The sequence below is a fragment of the Alligator mississippiensis genome, chromosome 11 (genome assembly GCF_030867095.1).
Source record: "Alligator mississippiensis isolate rAllMis1 chromosome 11, rAllMis1, whole genome shotgun sequence".
Classification (NCBI taxonomy): Eukaryota; Metazoa; Chordata; order Crocodylia; family Alligatoridae; genus Alligator; species Alligator mississippiensis.
Window position 1 is genome coordinate 26,023,562 of NC_081834.1, and position 8,640 is coordinate 26,032,201.

The 8,640-nt window shown below is 40.1% G+C and overlaps 1 long non-coding RNA gene across 1 annotated transcript in view; it reads right to left on the bottom strand.

The window, feature by feature from the left end:
- Positions 1-2,085: 2,085 nt before the first annotated feature.
- LOC109280608 (uncharacterized) overlaps positions 2,086-8,640 on the bottom strand; it is a 56,899-nt gene continuing 50,344 nt past the window's right edge. The window contains exon 3 of the long non-coding RNA XR_002086982.2: positions 2,086-3,061. This is a non-coding gene — a long non-coding RNA (uncharacterized LOC109280608). The remainder of the gene's footprint in view (positions 3,062-8,640) is intronic.

An 8,640-nucleotide genomic window follows, 5' to 3' on the forward strand; every position in this document is an offset into this window, starting at 1 on the left:
AGTCAGGTTGGTCAGGCATGACTTGCCCTTGGTGAATCTATGCTGCCTGTTCCTAATCACCTTCTTCTCCAAGTGCTTACAAATTGATTCCTTGAGGTCCTGCTCCATGATTTTTCCAGGGACTGATGTGAGGCTGAAAAGTCTGTAGTTGCCTGGATCCTCCTTCTTCCCTTTGTTAAAGATGGGCACTATATTTGCCATTTTCCAGTCTTCCAGGACCTCTCCCTCTCCCAGTTGCCATGAGCTTTCAATGATAATGGCCAGCAGCTCTGCAATCCCATTGGCCAATAGCACCCTCAGGTGCATTTCATCCTACCCGATGGACTTGTATACCTTCAAGCTTTTCTAAATAGCTTCAGCCTGTTCTTTTGCCACTGTTGGCTGCTCACCTCCTCCCTGTGCTGGCCAGGTGCAGTAGTCTGGGAGCTGACCTTGCCTGTGAAGATTGAAATAAAAAAGGCATTGAGTACTTTAGCCTTTTCCGCATTATCTGTCACTAAGTTACCTCCCTCATTCAGTAAAAGACCCACACTTTCACTGATCCTCCTCTTGTTGCTGATTCTACTTGTAGAAACCATTCTTATTACCCTTCACTTCCCTTGCTAGCTGCAACTCCACTTGTCCTTTGGCCTTCCTGATTTCATCCCGGCATGCCTTAGTAATATTCTTATACTCCTCCCTAGTCATTTGTCCAAGTTTCCACTTCTTTAAAGCTTCCTTTTTGTGTTTTAGTTCACTGAAGAGTTTCCTGCTAAGCCAATCTTCGTACTTGCTAGTTTTCCTGCACATCAGGATAGTTTGATTCTTGTGCCCTCTGTAAGATTTCTTTAAAATACAACCAGCTCTCTTGGACTCCTTTCCCCCACAGACTGGCCTCCAAGGGGATCCTGCCCATCAGTTCCTTGAGTCAAAGTCTGTTTTTCTGAAGTCCAAGGTCCTTATTCTGCTGCTCTCCTTTCTTCCTTTCCTCAGGATCCTGAACTCAATCATCTCATGGTCACTGCTGCCCAAGTTATCATCTGCTTTCACATTCCTCACCAATTCTTTCCTGTTTGTGAGCAGCAGGTTAAGAAAAGCATGGCCTCTGGTTGGCTTCTCCAACACTTGCACCAGGAAGTTGTCCCCAGCACTTTCCAAAAGCTTCCTGGATTGCCTGTGTACTGCTGTATTGCCCTCCCGCAGATGCTTAATTAAGCCTGTACAATATGTAAATTAGAATCTCTGTTTTATACTGATTATGCTTTATGCCCTGTGTTGAGAATGAGTTTGAACTGGTATGTCAAACAAGTTTTAGTTAAAGCTCCCCCACCACCATTTTTCAGTGCACGGATGATGATACACATGATGCTGGAGTCTGCATGACGCTGGAAGCTGCTGGAGTGTGTTCATAATGGTCACAGTTCCTGAAGGGAAGCCCCTAAGGTAGCAAAACAAGTCAGGCTAGATGTGCAATTCTAGTTTTAAACAGAGTGATATACTCAAGAGACTCAAGTTGGCAAACTCATGGGATTGTGGCCCAGAGAGGTGAAGGTTCTGGGTCTGTCACTTGGAAGGGTTATAGTAAGACAGGTTCAAGCTGTAGATATTGCTGACCAGTGACAGTAACAGACTTTTATTCTGGACTGAGACTTCTGGACTGAGTCTTAACCCATGCTTTCAAAAATGACTCATGATATTGGGTGACTCAGTTTGAAGTGCTAACCCACATTTTGACCTAATTTTCTGGAGGGACTGAATACCCAAAGTTTCTCCTGACCTTAGAGCTATTAGCACTTTTTTACTTCTGAAAAAATCAGGGTTTTTCAAATTGTTCATCCAAGCAAAATAAAAAGGACACTTCATTTAAAAAAAATCAGCATTTCTTGTTGACCCTAAACTTCCATTAAAATATTTGGAAATTTTAGGTGTGCAAGAATGTCAGGACCGGGCCTTAATTAATAGTGAGGATTTGGATATTTTACACTACCAGCATTCGTTTGGATTGTGTTGAAAGGAAACATGTTTGAATAAAAGTATTTTAATGTCATCCCATAGGACAACAATTAAAACGTTCTTGTTTCATGAAATAAGTTTGGTGAACAGCAATTTATTTATAAAACCCCTTTTGTTATACAGGATTTTTAAAGCTCTTTACAGATAACACTAACTGAGTATTTACACTATTTCTTTCTCATTTTATAATGTACTCAGATCATACATACAATATGAAGCAACTTTGAGCTGAGCCAAGGGAACCAACCCACATCAGACTGCATGACTGTTCTAAATACCATGGAGGAATACTCATTGCCATTGAGAGCTGATAGTTATGAGCCTACAAATAGACTCAAAATTTTAAATGAGTCAACAATAATTCAAACTCCCAATGATATTTTATGATGCTGAATATCTAAAAATAAATTATTTAAAAATTGCATCTAAGATTAAGAGCTTGTAGGCATCCCAGAGCAATTCCAAATATTAGAACAGAACATAGATCAACTGTTTACATTGTTCCAAACATCTAGGAAATGCCTGAGTAAATGCTTGGGCTAAATAAGCCTGCCTGTAACTCAATGTTGTGTACCTTTACTACTTTTGATAGCCAGTCTAGCTGGTTTAAAGCTACCTCAGCTATGGCTACACATGCTATAGTCACATCTTCAAACTGCCATGTAGATGTAGCCTCAAGAGCGTCAGCCATTCCATTAAATGGTATTATTCATTATGAATATGGGGTTGTTTTATTAATAAGGACTTCAGAATTAACTTAATCTGTTTAGTGTCTTGATCTAGTTAAATAAATTATGTTTCTTATTTGAGTTCAAATTGATACAGCATGTGTGTTTAATCTATCTGGTTTATAAGCTTGCTAGGAGTTTTGCCATCATATACAATTCAGTACAGAATAGGCATTGCTTATTTCTTACCAATGTAAAACACACAAAATTTGGTCTTGTTCAGTACTGGTGAATGGTGTTACTGTGCAGAGGATCCAAATTCAAGTTCTAAACTCGGTGCTTCGTTATCCAGATACACAGGAATTGGTGCTTTATGTTTATAGATATCTCAGCAGCAGTTCCTGGTGTCAAAAGAAAAAGGAGATTGTAAACTGAATGTGTCTACTAGGCTTACAGCACAGGATAAAAAGTCCTGGTTCTACTGCTTAGAGGACAGTATCCTGCCCTATTGGCTTTGGGGGACACTGGAGGGAGGGAAAACAATGAAAATACTAACTCATAATTCATCTGGTTGGACTCTTGCACTCACTGTCTAGGCACTGGATATAGTTCAAGCCAAAATTAGACTATAAAGAAAGACACTACTGTGATGGATAAAGCCAGATGGCAGTTGTGGGGAACTGGTCTTCACTAATATGTTAGGTTGGAGCCTGAGCACAGCAAACCAAAAAACTTCCATTAACTTCAAGCAATTTGAGGGTCTTAGTCTGAAATATTCCCAATGCATTTATGGTACATGGCAAATCCCACTAATCAATTTAAAAGTTATAGTATCACAACTTGAAATATCACTGTGTACATCCAAAAGTACTGGCTGCTATCATATGATGAGGCCTCTAACATTTTTATAACACTGGGCAGGAAATTCAGCTACAATATAAACTTCTACATTAAGTCACCACCTCACACTCTTCATTATTGCACGTGTGAACATGAAAGACCACTGGTGCGTTTTAAACTGAATAACTTTTCATTATACATTATATGTAAAATTAAAGACAGTGGAATCAAGTCTCCCATTTTACAATGAACATGCTTTCAGTACAGAGGAGAACTGGGTGGAATACAGCAGACTTGAAAAGGCTTTGCTCTTTGGAATGGGATTCAAAACCATTTTGCAGTTCTAAATCAAATTACAGTACCTGTACTGTAGCAGCCCAGTTCATATAATGAAATGTAGTGTGTGTTAGAGTTCAATGCTTTCTATCACTTCAGAAGAATCAAAGATTATAGTGAATACTGAATTTGCACTGTTTGTATTCTTTTTGGGATTTTGTTACATTAGAGCTATAAATGCCTTTCCAGTTCAGTCTACAAATGCAAACATTTCACCAACACGGCTACCAAGTATACCCCTGAAACATTTCATTCTGGCACTTAGAAATCAATAGCTAGACTGTCAGCAAAGGTCACAATGTCATATACTGATGTGGTCGTGAATCATCTTATGATGGTCGGAGACAGTGGAGGAAAGAGAATGGGGACAAGACAGGAGAAATCCTAAAAGAGTTTATGTACTGAAGGGGACCCTCAAACAGAGAAAAAAGAAAATATTAAATAACTGCATAGTACAGAGATTGATATAGACAAATCCCTGATGAACCACACTGAGTTTTCTAACATGGAGAATCAGTATTGACATAATATAACTGAGGTTTCTGCATAGAAGTTTGCCCAGAAAAGTTTTGAAAAAAGCAGAGAAGGAATCGGTAGTTTCTATGCTAATCTGTTCTGCTGTTTAAACCATGCCTTCACTTGGAGATCTGAGCATAGTCAAAGTTTCTTACTTCTCCCCTTGGAGCAATAGACTATCAAAGGGAGGCACACATCTTCCTTCAGAGAGGAGAGATAAGCAGGAATTTCCCCCCTGGGATACCACTTCTTCCCCATCAGATGCTGCTACAGTACTTGTTGGCAAGAAATGCTAGAGTTTGAAGAACTCCTCAGCCAAGGATGAGGTGCACTAGTTGTTCACATTTAGAGTCTTCACCTGAGGGAACTTTACTACATCCACCAAAAAGGTGAATCGATCTTCCCCTGCTTTTACATTAAGCCCTGGATAGAACTGGTTAAAAACAAAAATCACGTTATTTGTTTCTTTTGAAATTTTCCAACTTTTAAAGGGAAAAAATCCACAGCAAACCAATTTAAGAATCTCATTCCTGTCTTGCACTATTAAAAAAGGCAAGCTCTAAAAGACCAGTTAATCAAGTGGGACACCGTTTTGGAAGGAACAATTCCCCTCTCAAATGTAAGCCATGTTTAGCTAACACTTCAGAGATAGGTTAGCTGGAAAGTAGGCTCAGAACTTTTATTAATGCAGTAGGCCCCCAACTCGAGCTGTGCCTGTTCAGGCTTCTAAAAACAGTTTATCCTGGGCATGCTCAGTGCCTTCTTGGCATGGTCACTCCCATACTAGTAACTTGATACCAACCCTGACGGTCACAATAACGTAAGCCAAGCACAGAGAAATAGGACATCCTTAGAAAATCCCTCAAGGAGTTAAAGCAGCAGTATGATACTTTGCTGACTTAAGATCAGGCTACAGCAGCAAGATTAATGTGTAAGGATACCTGTGCAACAATCAACAATAGTATAAAAAAGCAGATGGGACTCAAATACTTAAAATAAGCTCTGAAAATGGATTGTACAAATGGCAGGTTCATAAACAACAAATCTGCTTTTGGAGTTACTGCAATGCACTAGTTTGACTTTAATTAGCACTATACATCTAAAATAGGTGTGGGGGAGGGAGCCAGAACTTACTCACTTTAACATCATCAGCAAAATTATTAACTAATTCCAATTACTGGGCTAAATAAATTCTGCCCTTATTTATTTCTGTGCTACTGAATAGCAAATACTATTGTTGCAAAATGTGTTATGTGAGGGCAAACTGTGGCATGGTAGACATACATAATCTTTATTACTTGTTATGTACAAGCCAGAAGGGACACAGCTTGAGTTTCAGATGCAAGGGTGAATTTGCAGGGTATGCGGTTAGGTATGGGAGGAATTTTTACCTTTAAGCTGAGCATGTTAAATGTGAAGTCAAAGACACAGACATGGCACAGCACGATGCTATTTTTTTTTAAACCAAGCAAGTCTGCCCCACTAGCCTTTACATCTTTATGATATCCTACATATTTATTGTTCCCTCTGGATTTTTCTTTTTGTGTGCACTTCTTGAATAGAAAAAATCTGCAGTCATAATACAGAGTTGCCTCTCACAGAAGAAACTGCTGTCACAGTCTCTTCTCACTATGCTTATATACACTTTTTAAGAATTGTAACGTTAGCTAACTTCTGTTTGCATTAAAGTATTCTTACATGCTTCTTCCAAGTCATCACCACCACAATAAATGGCAAAGTTCCTTCATTGAATTTGTCTGTTTTCAGAAAATTTTAAGTATAACCAGTTTAGTAGGCTCACAAAAAGCAGTCGTTTCAACATTTGCATGATGCTCTTTCATGTTATGGTTTTGCTGTGCTAACATTGACTTAGTTTAAACAGTAAGTGCTATGACTACTGTGAGCATATCATAGCCAACATTTTGCAATTTTTTTAAATTAGGTGTTACAGAGCGCTCAGGCAAGGGATATTAGATACTATATATGATAAATCATTACATTATCATTTGTTTGAAAGACAATGGGATGGAGGGGAAGACAGTCTTGAAGGTGAGTCTCAAGACAAATGTTAGATAACTTGAACAAATGGGTGCAGGCCTACATTAGTGAGCCATGTTTGCAAACAGTTGGAGGATAAAGGAAAATATTAAATGTACTTTCAAATACAAACCAGAATATCCCATTTAATTTAAGACAGTATGCAGCTGCTCATGACACACTTGAGTTAGATCCAGTTTTAACATCTTTTATTAAATTTTTGTTCCTTTGATGCCATCCTTTGTATAATAACATCCAAGGAAATCCTGCTGAGGAGAAGCAGAGTCAGGTCCTGAATATCCACAATTACATTTAAATCAATGGCAGCAGTTGGGTTGCCATATAGCTCACACCAGGAAGACAGGAGTAAGATAGGGAAGATAATAGATTGCTTCTACAGCATATCAAATTACATTGTAACTTGCACTTTGAATATCTAGGTGACTGGAATCAAATGACAGTTGTAAAACCTTAATCTGCTGGTAAATGCTGGGTTTTTAAAAAACAAGAAAACAAAACTTCAGGGCTAATTGTTTGGGCTAATTGTGACTTAATCTCTGGTGCAAAAAGTGTATGTTTGTATCTTTGTATGTATGACATGAGTGAGGTAAATGAGGTTCCATTTTCACTGCAAGCTGAGATGTTGCTGGCTGCATCTGAAACCAAATCACATCATTTACTAAAGGAAATGTCTTAGAGTAATTAGGAAACCAAAAGTAACAACTACACACATATGACACTTGTGTGACACCATTTCTAGCAATAAGTCTAGTTGTTAGCTTTAAGAAATCTTAGAATTAGAAAAATTATCTTACAGTTATAAGACATGGAGCCACTACAGGCCCTGGACCACTACCATCTCATTTTCACAGATCTGCATTACCAAAGGTAGTGAAAGAGTTGAAAATATTGGGACAAATTCTGCTCTCTTAGCAATGGAAAATTATCTGTTTTGAGTTCGAAGATAGATGCCATTATTTTCTGTGGTTCATTCTAGAAGATAAGTTTGATGTATAAAACCAGGGAATTTTTTTGGTTTGTTCTTGTAAAACTTATCAGAATTTTCACAGGATGGCTAGGGAAAGACATTCAAAAAGCCTGAGCCTGAATTGATTCAATCTTTGCAAGTTAGTCTAACCTGCCTGCATAGACATTCCCTCTGGACTGAGGAAATGTAGGCACATGCCTGCAGTGGCTCAGGCTAGAAGCCAAGGGGTGTTAGAGCAGCACTCCCTTCCATTCTACAGTGCTGACTGGGGGGGGGGGGGCATAGCCAGGCCCTGGCAGGATGCTCTGATTAGGGAGGGGTTTAAATCCCCACCCTGCTTGCAAAGTCCCAGGCTTTTCCCTGCTTACTGCTCAAGGGGTGGGAATGTTGTCAGACCCTAGCCCCTGGCTAGCACTCTGAGGCAAAGGGGGGTGGGTGGGGAGGGAGGACTGCTTGTGTGCAGTGTATGCAGCTGTTGATGATACTGAGCTTTTCAATCTCCCTCTCCCTGCTTCTTCATACTGTCTGCAGCAAACCTGACAGGTGAGGGAACCAGCAGGGAGCTGATAACACAGTGTTTAGCAGCCCATCAAGAACACAAAAGCCTCTCTCATTAGTTCAAGCTCTGCTTAGACAGCTCTCTCCAAGGAAGAAATGGAGAGACATTATCAGCTGACCTATTGATTAGCTCCAGAAAGCCCTAAGTGGCTTTGTCCTTTCTGCCTTTGTCCTGTCCCAGTGAAATTGGAGACACACACACACAAACAAACACCTCTCAGCATTAGCTAGCATACCACATGGCTGGTGTCTGTGTGGCTGGGGTCTGTGCTGTGGGAGATGGGAGGGAGTCTATGGGGGCAAAGCTCAAGGAACTAGGAGTACAAGTGACCTTCTCCTCAATACTCTCAGTTAGAGGACTTTGTTATTAGAGGGAGGAGTGCATCAAGGAAATCAACTGAAGGCTTCACAGATGGTATCGCCATATTGGTTTTGGATTCCTCGACCTTGGCATGGAGTTCAACAGCACTGGTCTACATGCTTGAGAAGGTATTCACCTCACAGGCAGAGGGAAGAAGCTCTTCTCTACAAGAATCACCAACTTGCTGAGGAGGGCTTTAAACCAGGCATGTCTGGGGGAGAGAGGGTAGATTGCACACAAGGGGGCTCAGGAGAGGAGGACCTGATGGTAGGAGTATACTATAGGCCTCCAAACTAAGAAGATGAGAGTGATCAGGAATTCTCCAGGGAACTGACTGAGGCAGC